The sequence below is a fragment of the Opisthocomus hoazin genome, chromosome 6 (assembly GCF_030867145.1).
Source record: "Opisthocomus hoazin isolate bOpiHoa1 chromosome 6, bOpiHoa1.hap1, whole genome shotgun sequence".
Lineage (NCBI taxonomy): Eukaryota > Metazoa > Chordata > Aves > Opisthocomiformes > Opisthocomidae > Opisthocomus > Opisthocomus hoazin.
This window is the reverse complement of record NC_134419.1, coordinates 30,536,483-30,554,802: the sequence shown is the minus strand read 5'-3', so window position 1 is coordinate 30,554,802 and position 18,320 is coordinate 30,536,483. Positions and strand designations below refer to the sequence as shown.

General features: G+C 53.8%; 1 protein-coding gene and 1 long non-coding RNA gene across 3 annotated transcripts in view; one reads left to right on the top strand and one right to left on the bottom strand.

The window, feature by feature from the left end:
* Positions 1–18,320, top strand: part of PBX1 (PBX homeobox 1) — a 130,774-nt gene that overhangs the window by 28,870 nt on the left and 83,584 nt on the right. The gene's annotated exons all lie outside the window — the stretch shown is intronic.
* Positions 10,481–17,754, bottom strand: LOC142361578 (uncharacterized). Its single transcript, XR_012764203.1, has 2 exons — positions 17,377–17,754; positions 10,481–17,296 (listed from the first exon to the last, which is right to left on the bottom strand). It is a non-coding gene; the product is annotated as an uncharacterized LOC142361578 (long non-coding RNA).

Below are 18,320 nucleotides of genomic sequence, written 5' to 3'. Positions count from 1 at the left end.
CTGGAGCAGAAGTGAGTCAGCTCTAGGATATGAACGGGTTCCTTGCTGTTGAGGCTGTTTGCCCTGTTCGGAGGAGCTACTCCCCTGGTGCGACAGGACCTTGTCCCCACCCTGGCTGGAGTGGCGGGTGGTGGAGTTGAGCGGAGGGACGGGAGCTGGGTGGGTCGGGGAAGGGAGGTCAGAGGACCGCGTTTCCAGGAAGGTTGCTGTGCTGCCGACGCCTGCCATGGAAAGCCGGAGCTTGCAGCCATGTCCAGATGTGGAGAGGTCAACCCAGTGCCCTCCTGCCCAGGGAGGGGAGAGGTTCCTCTCTGGCCATGTTAATAAAGCGCTGCCGCCATTTGGGAGCATGGAAGCGAGTGGGAAGAAGATGGAGCACGGAGACGGGGTGAAGACGGTTGAAAAACTACAGGGAAAAATATAAACCTGTAGCCTGCACGAGCTGATTCTCACCACATTAAAGGCTTTAGAAGAAGGTTGTTTCTCTTCCCTTTCCTGGAACTTTTTCCTGACCCCTTTCAAATCAAAACGCTTTATCAAGTGTTAGTGGCTTTTCTTTTTTGTGATTGTTGCTTTTGGCGTGGAAGGCAGGAAGCAAACAAAAGCGGTATGTGCTGCGCTGACTGCTGTAACCCCCTCTCCCCAAAACAGCGGACGCTTTCCCATGTCCATATTTCAGTGCAATGCTGTGGTTGGGGCGGTGGGGAAGCGGGGCTGCTCCGGTGTGAACATCTGCCTGCTCGGGGAGACCTCCCGGTCCTGCGTTGGGGTGGTGCCGACCTCCTTGCAGAACGCCTGGGTGAGCTGGTACCTAGCTGCGTGCTGGCTTCAGAAGGGAGATTTGGCTAATTCGGTGATGTGATGAGCAGGTCTTGATTTCCCAGTCCTCCTCCATCTCCCGGCACCCGTAACACCATCCTGCTGGCAAAAGGTGAGGAATGGACACCCCGTGACGTTCCCAGACAGTGGTGGTGGGGAAGGTTTCCCCATCCCCAGGATTCTTGTTGCCGTAGGCTACCAACCGGTCCCGCACTCTCTGGCCCTGTATTTTATCTTCTGGGCGATAGTTTCCTGGCTGCGATGCTCCTCCGGTGTCAGGACCAGCTGCTGCGGGAAGGCGCACGCATGTGTGGGACCCGAAGGTTGTGTCTATGAATGAATAAAAACTCGGGAAGAGTCTGAACGCCGCCTTTATCTCATGGAAGAGGAATTTTTTGATGAAGAGTCGCAAAATCGTCCATCTCCCTCCCCGTTGTTTTGGCAGTGGCGTCGCCCACGAGGATGCGTCCTACCTGTTTTTTAGGGACGGAGTGGGGCGGTCTTCAGATCTGTGCTTAAAAGCCCCTGGGCTGCCTTCGCCGAGCTTGTTTTATGTCTTTGGTCTAATAAAAAGTTGTGTGCTGCTTCGCATTTCCAGGCTGTTGCTGCGGTGGTGGTGGTGGTGGTCGCTCTCAGCAGCTGAAGAAAAGCTCTTGGTTGTTTCCTTCCCCCTGCCACCTTTGCATTAGCATCTGGACGAAGATAAATGCCTGTGTGGGCTGTTTGCACTTGCAGTGACGTCCTCGCCGCCTTAATGAAAAGACAGTTTCTGACGCGGGGGAGCGGTGGCCTGGGTTGCGGTGGGATTTGCTCCCCACGTGTCCCCAGACAGCGAGCGGCCTGTTGGGAACAAACTCGGCAAACTTGGCGCAGGCGGGGGGAGCGTAAGTGAAAGCTAATTGGAAGCAGCCCTGACTTGCACTCTGCTGGAGCTATTTACAATATCTTTCATGCGGTGACTTATTGAGTTATTCGCTCAAAGGAAAAAAAAAAAAGTCTCTGCTTATTTATAGCAACGGTGGTAACCACTGATACATGAGCTGGCTTGGACGTGGAAGCATCTGTCCTGGTCAAACCTTTGGTTCTTAATTCACATCCTTCACCCCTCCAGATCTGGATGCATTGAAGCACATATGCAAGTATCGCTGTCTGGGGATTGCATCTGGGTACCGGAGACCTTCCAGGCCTTTCTCTTACTTTCCTGACCAAGGTCCCGTGGTTGTTGCACCATCCCAGGCTGCTGTCTCTAACACCCTTCATCTCCTGCTGTGTAATGCCTGGTGGGTGGTGGTTTTTCATCGTGGGTTTAACTGGGGTGGTTGCTCAACGTTGCGTAGCCGGAGCTGGCTGGGTGAGGGTGGTGCCTGGCATTGCGTCCGACCAGTTTTGTCTTGGGGCCGGGGGGAGGGAGCACTCAGCGTTGGTTTCGGAGGAGGGAGGAACGTGCGTGTGTCTTGCGGTGGGTTTTGGGTGCAGAGTGTCCTCGTGTGGAGCAGTGCTGGCCCAGGTAGGTGCGAGGGCTGGCCCAGGGTCAACCAGGCAGGAAGGGTTCAACTGGGGACATGGATCTGTGCTGTGGGGCTCAGGGCTGAAGTTGTGCGTGGGCCCTGGCCATCACTTCCATTTTTATCCAGACCCCGATGAAGAGGTGTTCAGGTCTGCGGTCCTGACTCGTCCCAGACCTGCGCTGTACCAGATCACGGCAGTGTTATTTTAGTCTGGGGAAGACGCGCGGTGGATGTGAAGCGTCTGCCTGCCCAGAGGTGCTTCCTCTACCTTCTGCACCGCCTCGGTTTCCCGGCGATCCTGCCCCTGCCTCTCGCTGATCTTGTTGTTGTTTTTCTCCAGCCTGGCACTGACGCTTTTGATGTTTCCAGCCTCCTGTCTCTGCGTGGCTCCTGCAGTACCAGCCCTGTGCCTTTCATTACCGCGTTAACAAACTCGAGTTGTGCCTAACGAGGACGCCTCATACGTTATGCTAATGATCAAGAGACATGTTAATGATATTTTAGAAGCCTAATTAGTGGAATATATAACTATATGCAATTTGGTAATGGACTGTGACAAGAAGTTGTTAAAAGGGGGCTTGACAAATCCAGTTGCATGTGGCCTCAGACAAACAGTTGCTGAGAATAGATGAAGAGAAGCGGGGTCTCTGCGTGCGCGCGCTGGTGTCTCGCTTCCCCGTGTGAAGGGGTGTGTTATTCGGCGCCTGCGCTCATCAGCCTGACTGACACAAGCTGTTTTTTTGGCTCTAAATTTTCTAGTCTGCTTCTTGAACTGACGTGACCAAAGCTTCAATTTATGGGCACAGTAATTTTCTCTCTCCATCTGTCGATATCTGCACGCATACGTGTAAAATACAGTCGGTCTGTCTGCGCGTGCATGGCCAGAGCTGTGGTGGACCTGCTTTCTCCACCACTCAGGAGGAGACAGAGGAGTTGTCGGAGCAGCCCCAAGTCTCCTGTGTGCTGTATGCGTCCCCTGAACATCTCGCTTAGTGGCAGCTCTTCCCGAGGTAGATACACAGCCATGCTTGAGCACGCATGACTTCTGGTCCATGGGAGAGGACCAGAAGTCATGCAGGACTTCTGTCAAGCAGGTCCTGAAAACACCACCTTAGATGTGAATGTTAACAGGAGGTGGGCTCCTTGGTACCTGTTTGTCTTCCGTGAACAACAGCGAGAGCAGTCTGGCTGTAGATACTTCTCCATGGACAGTTGCGGATACTTCTCGGGTTTTTGTGGTCAATGTGCTTTGTACAAGGTGTGAAAGCTAGTTGAGTGTTTGGAAATCTGACCTGCTGCCTTGGCTGGGCCGAGGCTAGTTTGAGCCTTAAAAAACCAGGCTGGATATGGGCTTGAAGAAGCGCCAGCTGGGGGGTGTGATTTGGTGGCCAGCATCTCTGACGACTGGACTCCATGGCCCGTCCAGTGGGAAAGTGGAAAACACAAATCTGTGCCTCGTCCTTCCCGCGTCACGGATGGGAGCAGAGACGACCAGCTAACAAAAGCAAGGTGGTGGTTATCCATCCCTTTTCAGACTCCCTGAGGTTACAGACAGCTTATGTGTGTGTGTGTGGCATCGCTGCTGCTCAGTAGAAGAGGAGCCGCCTTCTGGCATCCCAGGGAGAGGACAAACCTGGTTTCCCTTCCAGGGTCTGCTCCATCGCTGCTGTGTGACTGGAGCAGCTTGAGTTGCTGCTGTGCTGGAACCTCTCATGTGGGGATAAGGTGACTGTCCTTCTCTGGCAGCAACCGAAAATAGGTTGGAGAGTGGGGGCGAAGGGTTAACAGTGTTAATTCCCCTTGCTTGTGAAGCAGTGCCAATTATTAGATCTTATTTCTTGATATGAAGCCTAATTTTTGTCCGTCCTTAATGACTTCCCAGCTTTCCCAGCTGTACCCTGAGAGCTGCACCGTTTCAGTACTTTGTGCCTCTTCGTATGTATGACTTATGTACCTGCCCTAAAATCAAGACTTTAAGAAGATTAAATTCCCATTTAAACTCTCACTTTCTTGTTATATGAATATATGCACAGCACCTCTTTCTGGGAAGGAGGCACTGCGTTGGAGGGACAGGGGAAGGTGTCCGTGGCCGTTCAGAGGGTTTCTAAGTGCAGGGCTGGGTGAGGGGAGGGGGAGTAGATGGTCTGGCTCGGTGTGGAGACATGCTCCCATCCCGGGTGTCCGTCTGGGCTATGTGGGTGTCTGTGTTCCGGGGGACCCTTCCTGCTCCGGCCAGGAGCGGCGACGGATCTGCAATGGGGAGCTGACCCCAAGGCAGCTCGCTGCTAGTGGGGCTGCCGGCAGTGTTTGAGTTGGGAATTTGCAACTGCTTTGAAGCTCGAAGAACTTTCATCCTGTTGATTTTTCTCCTCCCTTTAAATATATTTTTTTAAGATGTTAAATTTCTTTTACTTATTTGGTTTTTTTTTCCCCCTGCTAATAACTAAATTATAATGAGGCTCCCGGTGGGATTTAAAAATATGAAAAAAAACCCTGCAGAAATTATTCCCCCCCTTTTTTTCTCTTTCCAGTGCAATCCGTTCTGCATAATAGCTCTTTGTCTCGCTGGCAGATAGGCACGGGGGAGGCCGGGAATCAGCGGCGAGGCAGCGGCGGCGTACGGCAGAGTTCCGCGCCGTCCTCGGCCGAACGGCACGAAGTTGCCCTCGGAGGGCTGTTGCAGACTGGGCAGCCCCGGGCAGCGAGTGGCCTTCGTGCCCAGCTACACCCTGACTGGTTTGTGCTGGGATGAGCTCACCTCGCCCAGCGTTCCTGCCGTGAGACAGGTACAATAAAGCAGAAGAATCTTAACACTCCTCGATTTCATTCCACGGATCAAAGATCAAAGCAGAGGAATACACAGTGACCATAAAATTAACTGCTTTTTCAATTTTACAATGCTTTCAGTGATAAAGAATCATATAAATTTAATATTAATTAAACACTTAGCTTTTAACCTCCTCCTGCATCTACTTTTGGCTCCTTGTTGGGGAAGAATTAATTGGGCATCTTAAATCTTGCGTTACTGAACGCTTTGACAGGGGGTTTCAAAAGCACTTAGAACTCGAACAAAATGTATTTGTGCTGTTCGTCCTTCCACTCACCTAATTGAAAATCGTAGAGGGGAGAGGGAGGGGGCAGGGAAGAGGAAAGGAAAAAAAGTACCATTTTATGGGTTTGTTGCTTAAAAGGAAAGAACAAGGAGGGAAGGAAAAAGGCATAACTTATAGCCGCTCTTACGGTCTCGGCTTTAATTCAATCCCTGTCACACTTAACACCTTGCAAAATGGAAGCGATTGATCTTCTATTAGAGATGGCCTATCGATCGGGTGCCGGGGTGCTGCCGGCGCACTGCCGCTCGCTCCCGCCGCGCGGTCATCTCACCCGTGTGCGCTTCCCTCCCGTCTCCGCGTTCCGCTGCGAAAATCCCTGCCCGCCTTGTGCCTCGGTGGTGTGGGGAAGGTGCAAACATCAGCGCACGCCTCTCCCTGCCTACCGGTATGGTAATGTGTGTTATTAGCTCCCCGACCGCTGAATCGCGGCTGCCGTTGGGGTAGAGCCCAGCAAGCGGCTTTTCAGTGGCAAACAGCAACGCTTCATGAATGTGCAAGGAAGGAATTGCAAAATACTACCGTCACGATCCAAACCGGAAAGATTCAGTGGGAGGAACGCTCTTGGAAATCAGTAATGTTGCAAAAGACCTCAGGAGCACAGCGGAGAGCAAATTAGATGTGTTATTTGCAGCGCGGTTTGGCAAAAAGGGTAGCAGTGGGCTTTCTGGGCTGCGGAGGCCACACTCGATAGAGCAGGAGAGATCTTAGTTCCTTTTCCTAACTGGGTATGGCGCGTGTCTCCAGACATCTTACTGATGCCATGATACTGGTGAATTAAAGGGAGTTTCAGGAACTCCAGATGTGTGGGATCGGAGCTGGGGAGTTACGGAGAGAAATTCTCCCTCGTTAATTGCCATGGCAGACCCCGCAGCCCACCAGCAGCCGCTCTCCCAGGGGGTGGTAGGTGCTGGCACGTGGTAGGAAGCACCTGGATCGAGAGAAACTGGAGAAAATAAATGAATGAGCAATGTCAGGATGTGGAGTAGAAGCTCGTTAGATGAATGGTGTTTTACCTGTTTGTACCGTTTCTTTCATGGGGTCTTTTGTAAGAGCAAGAGAGTAGCAGCAGCAGACCACCTTCTGCGTAGGCTTCTCTCTTGTGATCTTGGCTGCAGATTATGGAGAGCAGGTCTCTCTGAGCTCGCATTGATGGAGCCATGCAAGCACGATACGGGCAGCTTGGTGGCGAGCCCAGCAAATTGGAGGCATCTCTAAACGAGTTATGGGGGGAGTGTGGGGCTGTGGACGTGGTCCAGGCCTTATCTTCTGGATCAAGATTGTTGAGCAGCATGGAATTGATGATTAATTGTCTAGTTGGTTCTCTATTTGAGATTCTTGATCTGAGTTTGAATTTAGACTTCCCCCTTGCTTTTGTGGCTGACGAAAGAATGTTTTTTTCCTGAAGAAGCAGCTCCTTTCTTGCCAAGTTCAGGGAGCAAGTGTTGCTGCTTTGCTTCTCCCTGGATGGACTCAGGAGCAGTGTGGGTGTCATGACGAGGAGCTGTCGAATGGGTAACACAGGGCTGTCCCTGGGCTAGGAACTGGGCGGCAAATTCAGGATGGACAAGAGATGAGTTGAAAAGTGAGGCCAGAAACAGGGTCTAAATAGCATTGCTGGGATTATGCTGCAGGGGGCAAAAGCTGTAAGGGGCTGGACGGATTTTGCAGCACGCTGTGTGGTTGGCACTGTTTTACACCCCTCCGCTTCTGTTCTGAGCTCCCGATTCTTTGCAGGGTTCAGTTTAAACTGGGGAAATTGGGGGAAGCAGAATAACCTGCTGCGGATCGTCATGGACAAATTGGACAAATTCCAGGAGACTGTTCTGTTTGGTTTTCTTCTTCTTCTTCTTCTTTTTTTTTCTTTTTGGTTTTTTTTTTTTTTTGGTTGTTTTTTTTTTTTTGTTGTTGTATTTTTGTTTGTTTGTTTGTTTGTTTTTTATATTTCTTTGAGGGTTTCCCCATCCCGTTCGTGGCTGGTTGGCCACTGACATTTTTAAGCGGGGATCTCCTAGTTGATGCTGTCCATGATGAGGACACTGAGAACCATCTGGCCCAGCAGACCAGTTGAAGGAGGAATCATGTAAAGGACCAGTATGACACAGTGCCTGAAGTGGGCAAGGCTTTTGCTGGAGAGACGCAGCCTCTGCGCACGGCAGCATTCAGAGAACAAGCCAGGGCCAACGGGATCTTTTCTGTGCCATTTTAGGCTGCTGGAAAACCCCCGAAGTCGTAGCAGTGATCCTGCATGGCCAGGCAGTGCTCCATTTGCTCTCTCCTGGCCCACATACCTTGGAAAGCAGGGGCTGCAGCTCTTCCCACGCTGACCCTGGCTCCCTCAGTCCAGCCCTGGGAAAACGAGCTGTGACGTGTCTGTGCGCTTTGCCTGCCGCGGTCTCGCCCTTTCCTCGCGAGCGAAGGGGCTGACACTCGGACTCAGTGTTTTGATGGATGGATTTGTTCTAGAATCCCTCAGGTTAGGTGGAAGGCGTTAGTGAAGGACCGAGTAGTGTTGATGCTGCAGTGACTCCACGTGGGCTCTCATGGACGGTGTTTGGGAGGGGTGAGGAACGTTCCCACCCTCAGGTGTGTAGATGAATCCCAGGCTCTGCATATTTTGGATTTGGGCCTCAGTCCTTACTTGTAGACCAGCTGTTGGTGTGTTTGATGAGCATGCTGCAAGTTGGGGTGTGTTCTCAAGCAGGACTAGACGACGAATCTGCCGATATCCAAAGACACCCCTGGAGTTTGGTGCTAAGCATCCCTTGCCACCACAGGTGCTTGCTCGCTTGAGTCTTCCCCCTAAAAAGTCCTGGTGCTGGACTGGCTTAGGTTACCCGCAGCGATTTGTATGCAGCTGTGGAAATGCTTTGATATGGCTTATCCTCCAGGATCCATAAGAAAAGTCATTGAGAAACAGCATTACACCAGCGAGGGTTTTCTAAGTAGTCCTTTGTGCTTCAGAGCGTAAGATAACATTAAGGGGAGGACGCGGCGCGGTGCTGCTCACCCGCCGTCCCCGGCAGCAGCAATAACGAGCGGAGGAAAGCGCTGCAGGGCCGTGCTCTGCTTCCCGCTCCCTGACGGCTCCAGCTCTAATGGTTTTTGTTTCTTTAGGGTTGCCAGCAGCGGAGGAAGGTCTCGTGGGTGAGAAGGTGTCCTCGGGGCATGGCTGAGACCCTGCTGTACGCTGCTGTGGTATAGGGAACTTAGAGAGACCTGGGACGGTGGCACAGCTCGTGCCAGGACTTTGCATGGTCGGAGGGGCGATGCTGTGACGGAGGTGGGGGATTGGCTGAGACCTCAGAAGATGCTGGGAGGGGTCGGCAGCGGGCACAAACCAGGGTATTCCTGCTGGTGGTGGAGAAGCTTTACCCATTTACACCAGCTGGGACTCGTCTTGTTTTTCTGCCACGTGCCTGCAGCTGCATGCGGGGCAGCCAGCGCCAAGCTGCTGGGTTTGGCTTGTGTTTAATCCCCTGTGGTAATGTTCCTGGATTGCCCAAGCCTTGCTCCGGGGAGAAGCTGAGAAGCCTCCTTCCTAGCTAGGCTTGAAAAGCAGATTTGGGGTCTCGAACAGCTGAAATGCTTTTAAAAATGTTGGTTGTCCTTCAGGATCTTCATTCTGAGACAGAGGTGTGCAAAGTGCGTGCCTATGTGCACGTGCAGCTTGTGGTGGATGTTACCCGAGCCTCATCGAAATGATTTTGCGCCTTAACAAAACTTAGACAAATTCAGATTTTGGTAACAAGAGGAAACGTTTCAACTTTGGTTGGTGCCTGAAGCAAAGCAGCTTTGGGTGGTGGAGCTGGAGGAGGATTGCTACGGTGCCAAAGAGGCCGCGAGCAGCATGGGCCATAGGGGTGTTCAGGGCATGTTTGCAGATGCAAGAGCTGTTACAGTCAGATTTAAAAAAAAAAACAAACAACAAAACCTCTTGAATTCAGTGGGAGCAGCAAGTAGACCAAGCGTGAACCTTCTTGGCATGGTGATCCCATGGCACACAGGGTGTGAGTGCTTGAAAACGGGGCACGGCTCACCCCACCAGCCTTTACCCCGGTGGGAACCTGCTGCCCTGGCAAAGCTCTCCCGGCTCAGCGTATCCTCGGACATTTTTATTTTGGGGAGGCTGGAACGAATGCTGAACTGTTGGTTTGCTCCCTCCTGTGTTCAGGCTCTGAGCAGTGCAGTGCAGCGAGGGCCTGGAGGCGGATGCGGGTCAGTACCGGTCACTTTGCCAGCGCTGGCAGGAGGAAGAAAGTGTCTGAATTTGGGTCAGTCACTCACCGATGCTCTTCAGGGAGGCTCTGGTTTCTTGTTCGTACGAGAATGGGATCGCCCAGTTGTGTTCAGAAAGGCTTGCGAAACACGCGGGAGCTCGTTACCTGCTCCAGCCATGGAAAATTAACTCTGCGCGTGGAGTTTGCTCTGGGGAACTTCGCAGTCTTTTGCTCTTAATTCACAGTATTTTCTCTAGCTTCCCCCTCTAGTCCCTTTTCCATAAAAGTAAGTAAAAGGAAAAAAGAAGGCAGGCAGCGGAGAGGAGAAGGCATCACCAGCAAGGGGCGTAGACCTGCTTGTGAAGTCCTCAGTCCCACCAAGAGCAGGAATGGAGCGTATCCAAGCCAGGACCGGCAGCGCCTGCCCGTGCTGCTGCCCACTGCTATGGGGGTGCTTCATTGCTCTGTGAGCGCACGCTGCTTGGCCAGCCGGGGCTGTTCAGCTCTGAGTGAGGAGTTGAACAGGGCTTATCCCAGCGCTGGCAGCAAGTGTCCCCATCCACCTGAGGACCACTTCTCCTTGGTCCTGACCCGTGGGGTGCTGTGTCCCAGTCATGTCCCTGTGGCTCTGTAGGGTGCAGAAAGCTCCGTGCTGCAGCAGGGTGCACGGAGAGGGAAGGAGACCCTGCTACCCTGCTTGGGCGAAGCCCTGTCCCCAGCCCCTGGGGACATTGGCCTCCCCTGTCTGCTGCCCACCTTACCCCCCCCCCCCTCCCCTCTTCCTGCCATTGGAAGGAGGGAGAGAAAAGGAGGAACAACCATATGAAAAAAATGTTAATTTATTAATCACGGAATATATAGCAGTTCATCTGAAATGCTGTTGCTATGCCAACACCCTGGGAGTTTATTTTCTTAATCCAGGAGCGAAGCGTTTGGTCCCCCGCTCTCCTGCTGAGCTATTTGAATACGTTGCTGCTGCCGCCGTATCTGTTTGAAAGGGGGAAGGAGGGAAAAACGCAGAAGAGGGGGGAGAGGAAAAAAAAAAAAAAGTAGGCTAAACCACCAAAGCAGTCAGATGCAAAGCAGTAAGAAGCGTTTCTCAGTACAACTTAGTAAAAATGACACAAATTAATATACTCTACTTAAACCAGACCAAGATTAATGCTTCTCTTTCAGAGCAGCTTAGTCCAACTGTCACTTGACAAGCGTTCGTCGGACAAAATCAACACTAATCAACATTTATTCCTCTCTTGCCCTTGGGTCTGAGGAGCGTAGAGCAGGCTGCGCCATTCTCCGGCTCGTCTCGCCACGCTTTTCACCCTCCATCCAGCTTCGCCATATATCACCCTTCCTCTCTGTGCTTCTGCTTGTACGGATCCACACGCTCAGCTATCAGGCTACATTAGTGGCATGATAGATTTTCTGTTTTAATTTACATCTATTATATTACAACATAACAGATCTTGATTCAGTGGAGACCAGAGTCTTTGGGAAGATTTCTGCATTAACTTCTTCAGGTTAGTTGGGAAGTGGCTTTGGATAGACACTCCTTCTCCCTCCTCTTGCCTCCGAGCACTGAGCAAAGGTGTTGTGGCACACCTTGCTCGGGGAAGCCTGCAGCTGTCTTGGCCGCCTTGCTGCGGAGCTGGGAGGCGATGGCTTTGGAGGGGACAAAGCCTGGAAGAGCCCTTGCCCTGCCTTGGGGTGCTGCGCTGTGCCCTAGACCCCGTAGCAACGTGCAGGGGAGAAGGGCTGAAAGCAGCTGTTTTGTGTTGGGAGGACGAGGTCCCAGCGTACCTGTGGTGCCTCCTCCCGTTTCGTGTGCAGGGATGCTGAAGCCCCGAGTGTCTGGCGCGCATAGGGTGGCAGGAGTTTGCGAAGATTCACGGCTCGCTTCTCATGACCTGGGTACTGTTTCCTGACATACCTGCACAGCAGGGAAGGGATAGGTCTGATCCAGGGTCTGGCTTAAGATCGTGGCGGGGCGACATTCCAGCTGATTTTCCCTTTGAGCGTTAGATCTGTCTTGTCTGGTTGTCCAGAGGGTCTGCAGGGAACAGAAGAAGGCAGAAGAGTGGAAGAAACTGGAGCATGTAGCGTTCGTTTCCTCTCCGATGAGCAGAAAACTGGTGAAGGTCATGACGCTGCTGCGCTCAGCTCGGTGTAGTTTGAAGATTCCCCTTGCTGTCTTTGCAACCTTGGTTTATTAAAACAGGAAGAAGGGCAATCCCTCCTCCACCTTCCCATTTTTGCACTTTGCATTCAGTGCTTTTTTCCCTGATTTATCTGGCAGAACATTCACTTGGGGTTTGGATGAGCTATATTTGACATTTTCTAGTGCCACAGATAGCGTGGACAAGACTTTGTCTTACAGTCTCCTACCTGGGAGCGTATAGGAGTTAGGCTCTTGGGCAGACTAAAATCAGGGTGGTTCTTGCTCTTTTTAGTTCCAAAGAGCACAGCAAACATTCTCTTGCTTTGCGGACCGAAGGAGGAAGTATAAAACAAAAAGCCCAGTGAGAAGTGGCAACAAACAGAACGTTCAAGCAACCTTCAGGTTGCGTATGCAAGTGTAAACCCATCTGGGGAGGTGGTGGACTCATCTTTGTGATAGGTGTCCAAGAACAGGTTGGAAGAATATCTGACAAGGATGCTCTTGTTGCAGTGCTGGAGAAGAGCTCGGTGCGTGTGTATCTGCCCACCCATTCCAGCCTGTTGATGTGGAGCGTGAGGGGCCAGTCTGGTGGCGGGTCTCCCAGCACGAGGTTGGTGGTGATGTGGTTAACATCCACTCTGCTGCTGCCGGTCGTGGCTAAAGGGCCAAGATTGTCCTATGTTTGGATGGTGTGAGGGGTAGCCCGAAGCCTAGCGATTGCTCTCCTCCGTTCCTTGCCCCTGGGGGCCCAACACGTGATGTCCCCATTGCTGTTGCTAAGGTTGTCCCCATAGCATGCTGTGGGTGATGGATCGGTGATCCCAGGGATGGGATCCAGTTGTGGTCAGTCTCTCAGGTCAAAGCACGGCTTGGTGATTTTGCTGGACATCCCGTGGCCCTCTTGTGCCGTGGGTCCTTTTTGCCCGTCTTGCTAAATCTAGTTTGGAAAGTTATAATTTCCCCTTTCTTCCTGGGAACACTTAGGTCTGTGAAAGCTGCGACACAGAGGCTTTCGCTGCCCTTTTCTGGTGCTGTGGCCTTTGCTGCATCGCATGGAGGCTGCCGGCCGGCCAAGTGCTGGAGCGCGCTGCTTCCCAACCCAGGTGGACCGGCAGCTGGGCTCGGGAGCTGGTGGGATCTCTCTGCCTTGTCCTCTCTCTCTCTGCTGGTGTGAGTGAAGATTTGATTGATGCGGGCGCTTTCGCACAAGTGCCGTTTTCCAGGCTGTAGCTCCTGGCACGGGGAGCGCTGCCGACCGGAGCAGAGAGTGGTGGGCGCTCTGTGGTGCTTCGCAGTGTGCCGGGAGGGGAACGCCCGGCTTCCGTCCCCGCTCCTCATTGCTCAGCAGTAAACTAAATGACGCTTGGTATAACTTTGCACTTACAGGACTGCAGCTTAATTTAAAAACAACCCCAGAGTCCTGGAACAGGAGGGGCTCTGCAGCGAGCTCGTCTCTGCAAACCCACCTTGTTAATTTTAATGGTGGGAGGAATTCTCCAGCCGGGGAGAGAGGCGACGCGGAGTGCCAGCAGCCCTCAGGGCTAGGAGGACAGCAGTAAGTCCCAGCCCCTGGGAGACCGGCCGAGGACAGACCTCACTGGGGAGTCCTGGCCTTTCTTGAGGACTCGTAAATTAGCCGGGCTCCAGCTCCAAACAATGGTTTTGAGCAGAGGCGCGGTGGGAGCCGGGATGCGCTCGGGGGACCACGAGCCTGGGTGGGGAGCACTCGCTTCCAGGCCGCTCCAGGCTGCGGGGCTCTGCCAGCTCTTCGGGGAGGTTTTTGGAAAGGAGATAACATGTGCTGGAATTAATGCTGTTTGTAAAGCACTTGGAAGATGGGAAGAGCTATAGAAGTGCTGTAATTAATAGAGGCTGGCTAATTTAATGTCCTGCCTGGACATCATCTCAGCTGATATATATGTAAGGAAAAGCACCTCCATTAGTGCTGGGGGGAATTGTTCCCCCTCCAGTGCTGGGGCTAAAGCAACCAGATTTATTTCTATTAATTGTCTCCAGGAACTGAAGTCCAAATGTCCCTGAGTCTTGGAAGTGGATGTGCCCGTGAGACGGCAAAGCTTTGCCGAGCGTCCTTGCTTTTGACAGATGCCTGGCCGCCTCTGTGGCAGAGGACAGCCCTGGCCAGGGCTGGCGGAGAAGTCTGGGGCGAGTACGATCCGCGAGCTCTTAATGAAAGCTGCACGGGTCTGCAACAAAGTGGTTGTTACTGGGAGGAGGGGGCAAGTTTGCTGTAGGGATGGATCTCTGCCGGGCTGGGATGGCCATGGGAGTAAGTGCTTTGTTCGGGTCCTGGGGAAACCGGCATCTCCTTGGTGCTGGTGTATGAAGTAGCAACTGAGAGAAGATGTTTCGGCTGCCCCCGGTGGGGTATGCGAGGAGATCTGGAGGCAACCAGTATGAAATGGGTGAAAGGGAACCGGTCCTGTCAACCAGGCATGGATTGGGATCCTTGCAAAACTGAAAGGTTCAGGTGCTGAGTGTTTTCCAACCTGGATGCCTCACGTTAAGCCAGGCGCGGGCTGTTGTGAACGGCTGCTGCTGCAGTGCTCCTACCGAGAGCTGTGCTTTTTAACGACACATTTATACTGCAGAAAGTCTTGCTTTTGTTTTGTTTGAGGATCTAGCGTAAGCTGCATCTGTTTAATCCGTGGTCTCATTTACCTTGCTGCAGCGGGGATGGGGTGAAGCAAAGGAGACCTCCACCTTTCACCTTCACTGCTGCAAACCCTTCTTCAGTTTTCTGATAACGTGTTTCTGTAGCCATGTCTCAAGAGCGCTGGTCGGCACAGCCCTCCTGGCCTCTTCTCCCAGTGTGAACTGGGACTGGGCTCCGAAATCCATATATAGCTCTTGGAGAGTTTCTCCGAGATGCTGGCTGGTTTCTGTCCAGCTTTGGCTGTGCTCGGCTCACCAGGAAGCTGGGTTGTTCCCTGCGCCTGGATATGGTGTTGGGGCCTGCCCACGTCTGAAGGCACTGGCCTTATATGCATAGGAACAGGCCGTTTCTATGTAAATGTTTTTATAAGGGCTATAAACCGCCGTGCTTTGGAGTGCCAGCCAACCGCTGCGCGCTGAGCTCGGAGGAAGCGGCCCTGTGAGCATCTCGCTTCTTCTCCGCCAGGCCACTGGTGCTGGTGCCTGCAAACCACACCGGGAGCCGGGGCCGGGCTTGCCGGGTGCCGCTGCCTGGGGGAGCAGCCCTGGAGGAGCCGGGGGGGTGAAACCAGCAAGTTTGTGGGTGTCTGTGTCTGTCTGCGCGTACCTAGGGCCTCCTGAGGGTGTCAGCAACCCCCGGCTTCGGAGGCAGCGCAGTGGGACTCGAGAAGCGACCTTCTCCCGGGTCGCTGCCTGCCAGGGTCACTTGGCTGCTTGGCTGCATGTCAGGGATGCTTGTCCCTGCTGGTGAAAGAGCAAAGGAGAGATCCTGCTGGAGGAGGAGGAGGAGGAGGAAGGGAGGGCTGGCAGCCCCCCTGGACCGGACCCACTGGGCTGGCTGTCTCTGGAGCTGGTCCAGAGGAGGTGTGGGAGGAGCCGTGGCGGCGGGGAGGGGGAAGCAGGACAGCTACGCAGCGATCGGGCCGGCCGGTGCTGCGTTTCGTGAGCCTGGGCTGGCCCCCCAGGGTTGCCCGTGCCTCGGTTTCCCTGGCTGTAAACCCCTCTTACCCTTTATTTTTGGTGCAAAGCACCATGGAGCCTTGGTTGAAAGGTGCCAAGGAGCACCTATGCAACATGTAGGCAAAGAGCAACAGGCGGGATGGGAAGCCTAGTTGCCAAGGCTGACTTTTTCGCGACGGGGACGCAAAGCCACGGCTGGAGCAGGTCTCCTCGCAGGAGGCAGTCCGAGCCAGCTGTGTTTAATGGGGACCACACAACACGGCCGCTGGCCCTGGGCCCGGAGATATTCTTGTAACTTAATAGCACCCTGCGGAGCCCAGCAGTGCCATAAAGCGGGCACAGATTTTTTTAAAAGGTATTTAGGAGCCCAGGGCTACAGAGAGGGGTCCTGCGGACTGTTGAAAAGCTGCACGCTGCCCACCTTGGTCGTCTGTCCTGACATATTCCCCGGCCATCAGGATCATGTTCCTGCAGCGAGGGCCTGGCCGGCAGCCGCGGGGATGACAGCTGCTCTGCTCTGCTGGGGCCTCACCCCGCTGGGCAGGGGCTGGCTCGGCCCCAAGGGTCTCCAAAACCTGGGTCGGAGGGGCTGGGAGCCCACCATCCAGGGCTTCCAGTGGGATGGGTGCTCGGAGTCCCAAGGGCTCCTTGTCTGATAATTTTGCCAAAGATGTATTGGGGTCTTGTTGACCCCGCACGAGGTCTTCTCCACGGCAGGCATCTGATCTTGGGAAAATGAAGGGATTCGAGGTGGTCCTCCAGAGACAGTGCTCAAGGCCACGAATTTCTCCTGTTTGGTAAAACAGGGCATAGGGACAAGCCTTCCTCGGCAGAGGGGCTCCGTGGAAGGGGGTTGAGAGAGCTCCTAAGTGTGCTTGGGCTTTGCAGGAGGACCTGGCTCTGCCCCATGGTTCTGCACAGCTGCTGTGGGCCATGTCTCCTGAGTCTGGAGGGGGGCGGCTCTCAGGAGGAGCTGGAAGGAGACATGCCTGGCCTGCCAGGTGGGGACATAGGGAGTGCTGGGGCTGGGAAGTGTGGGGACATCCATCAGGCTTCCCAGCTGGCTGCTGGAGAGGTGTCAGAAGGCAACAGCTTTCTGTCGCTGCTGACCTGGGCTGAGGTTGAACTTCTGACCCGGAGATAAAAGCCATTCCCCTCCCTCCCTGGCTTTGGTGCCCTTTTCCCTGAATTGCCCAGGCTTTCCCGCCGGCATCCAGCCAGACTCACAGTGGAGAAAGGTCATTTGTTGTGCTGCTGCCCTGCTGTATCCCATTCCTCTTGGTACCTTCACCATGAGGCCATCTGGCTCCACCAAAAGCCTACCTGCCTCCTGCTTTCCTTCCTCGTCCTCTGCTCACCACGGCTTTAGCTCTCAGCCCGCAGAAACGTGCCGGCAGATGCGGTGTGCCAAGGTGCAAGGAGAAGAGCCGGTGGTCCTTTGGCTTCAGCGGGAGGTGTTGGAGAGTCCTGATGGATGATGTAGCTGTGCTTTCACCAGCCCTCCATGCCACAGAGGCAACTTCATGAAATCCATCTGGATTTTGGGTTTCGCTGGGTCCCCAGAGCCCACGGAGCTGGAGGGGGTTAGGCATGAAGGTGGGAGAGGTCTCCCGATGCTTCCCCTCCCTCCTCAGCCTGCAGAAGGGAGAGTGGAGCTGGGGAGGGAGGAACGGGGTCCGTGCAAACACAAGTTCCGTCTGCCACTAATTTTGTGATTGGAAACGAAGCAACAAAGGGAGGTGGTGCAGCGTGAGGGTGGTTTAACCTTGATAAAACAGTGATTTCACCAAGGATGATGTTCTCCCATCGATCTTCATCCATCAAGGCGCCGCTGAAATATGCTGATGAAGCCTGTGGATAGGAGTACAGTGCAGTTAAATGGGGCGTTGCAAACGCTCTCTGTACCCCTGTGACAAGGTGGTGTTACTTACTGTCCAAATTTAGTACAGGGAACAGCACGAACCGCTGCCTTCTGCTCTGTGGGCTGGGACGGGATGCAGCCCGGGCTGCGTCCCCTCTGCGGAGAGTTGGAGATGGTGGTGGCATCTGAGCACATCGCTTGGTTTTCCCCTTTTCTTTGGTGCCACTGAGAGTCACAAGCACAGAAGCAGTAAACGAATTCAACTTCACTACACAAATGCCTTCCCCTCTCTAGCAGAGGGAGAACCTCAGTTGTGAGAGATGCCAGGTTTGCAGGTAAGGTGATGGTCCTCTTGGCTTTGGTTGAACATCGGCTGGAGTGCCTGGTCTGCGGAGGAGTCGGGAAATCCCAGGGCTTTGCTGTTTGTTTGGCTACTGCGCGTTTTGCCCGCGTCTGCTGTGTCGGAGGAGCAGCAATTAAGCTTTATTTATATGGGGTTTCCCAGCTTGCAGGGTGGGAAGTGACGGTACGTGGGTGTGAGCGCTGCGTGTGAACTTCTCCTCAAGTTTGGGGATTAGCAGCACAGGCCAAGTGCCACAGTCTTTTTTGGTCAGGTATCTGAAGGCGGTTTACCGGCTGCATGGGAGTGTAAATGTCAATAGGTCAGCGGTAAACTGAGCCCTGTAACCCAAGCTGCTGTTGTACCCGATCCCGCTGGGACTGGTGGCCTTCTGCTGGGGTTACGGCCCTGCCCATGGCCCCAGCACTTCCAGTCTGAGCTTCAGCGGCTGTGTCACTGTGTCTGAGCGGGGTCGTGCCTTGGGAAGGAGCAAGGTGGAGCTGGCAGGGAGAGTCGCTCCGTTCCTGCCGTGCCGTGAGAGATGCAGGAAAGTAGAAGACTGGGCACTGCTGGTGGTATGGGCCCGACCTGGCACTGAGAGGAACTTGGGGTTCAGAGTCCTCTCCGAGTGCAGGCATGGCTCATCTTCAGCCAACTCTTCCTCTTGCAACGGG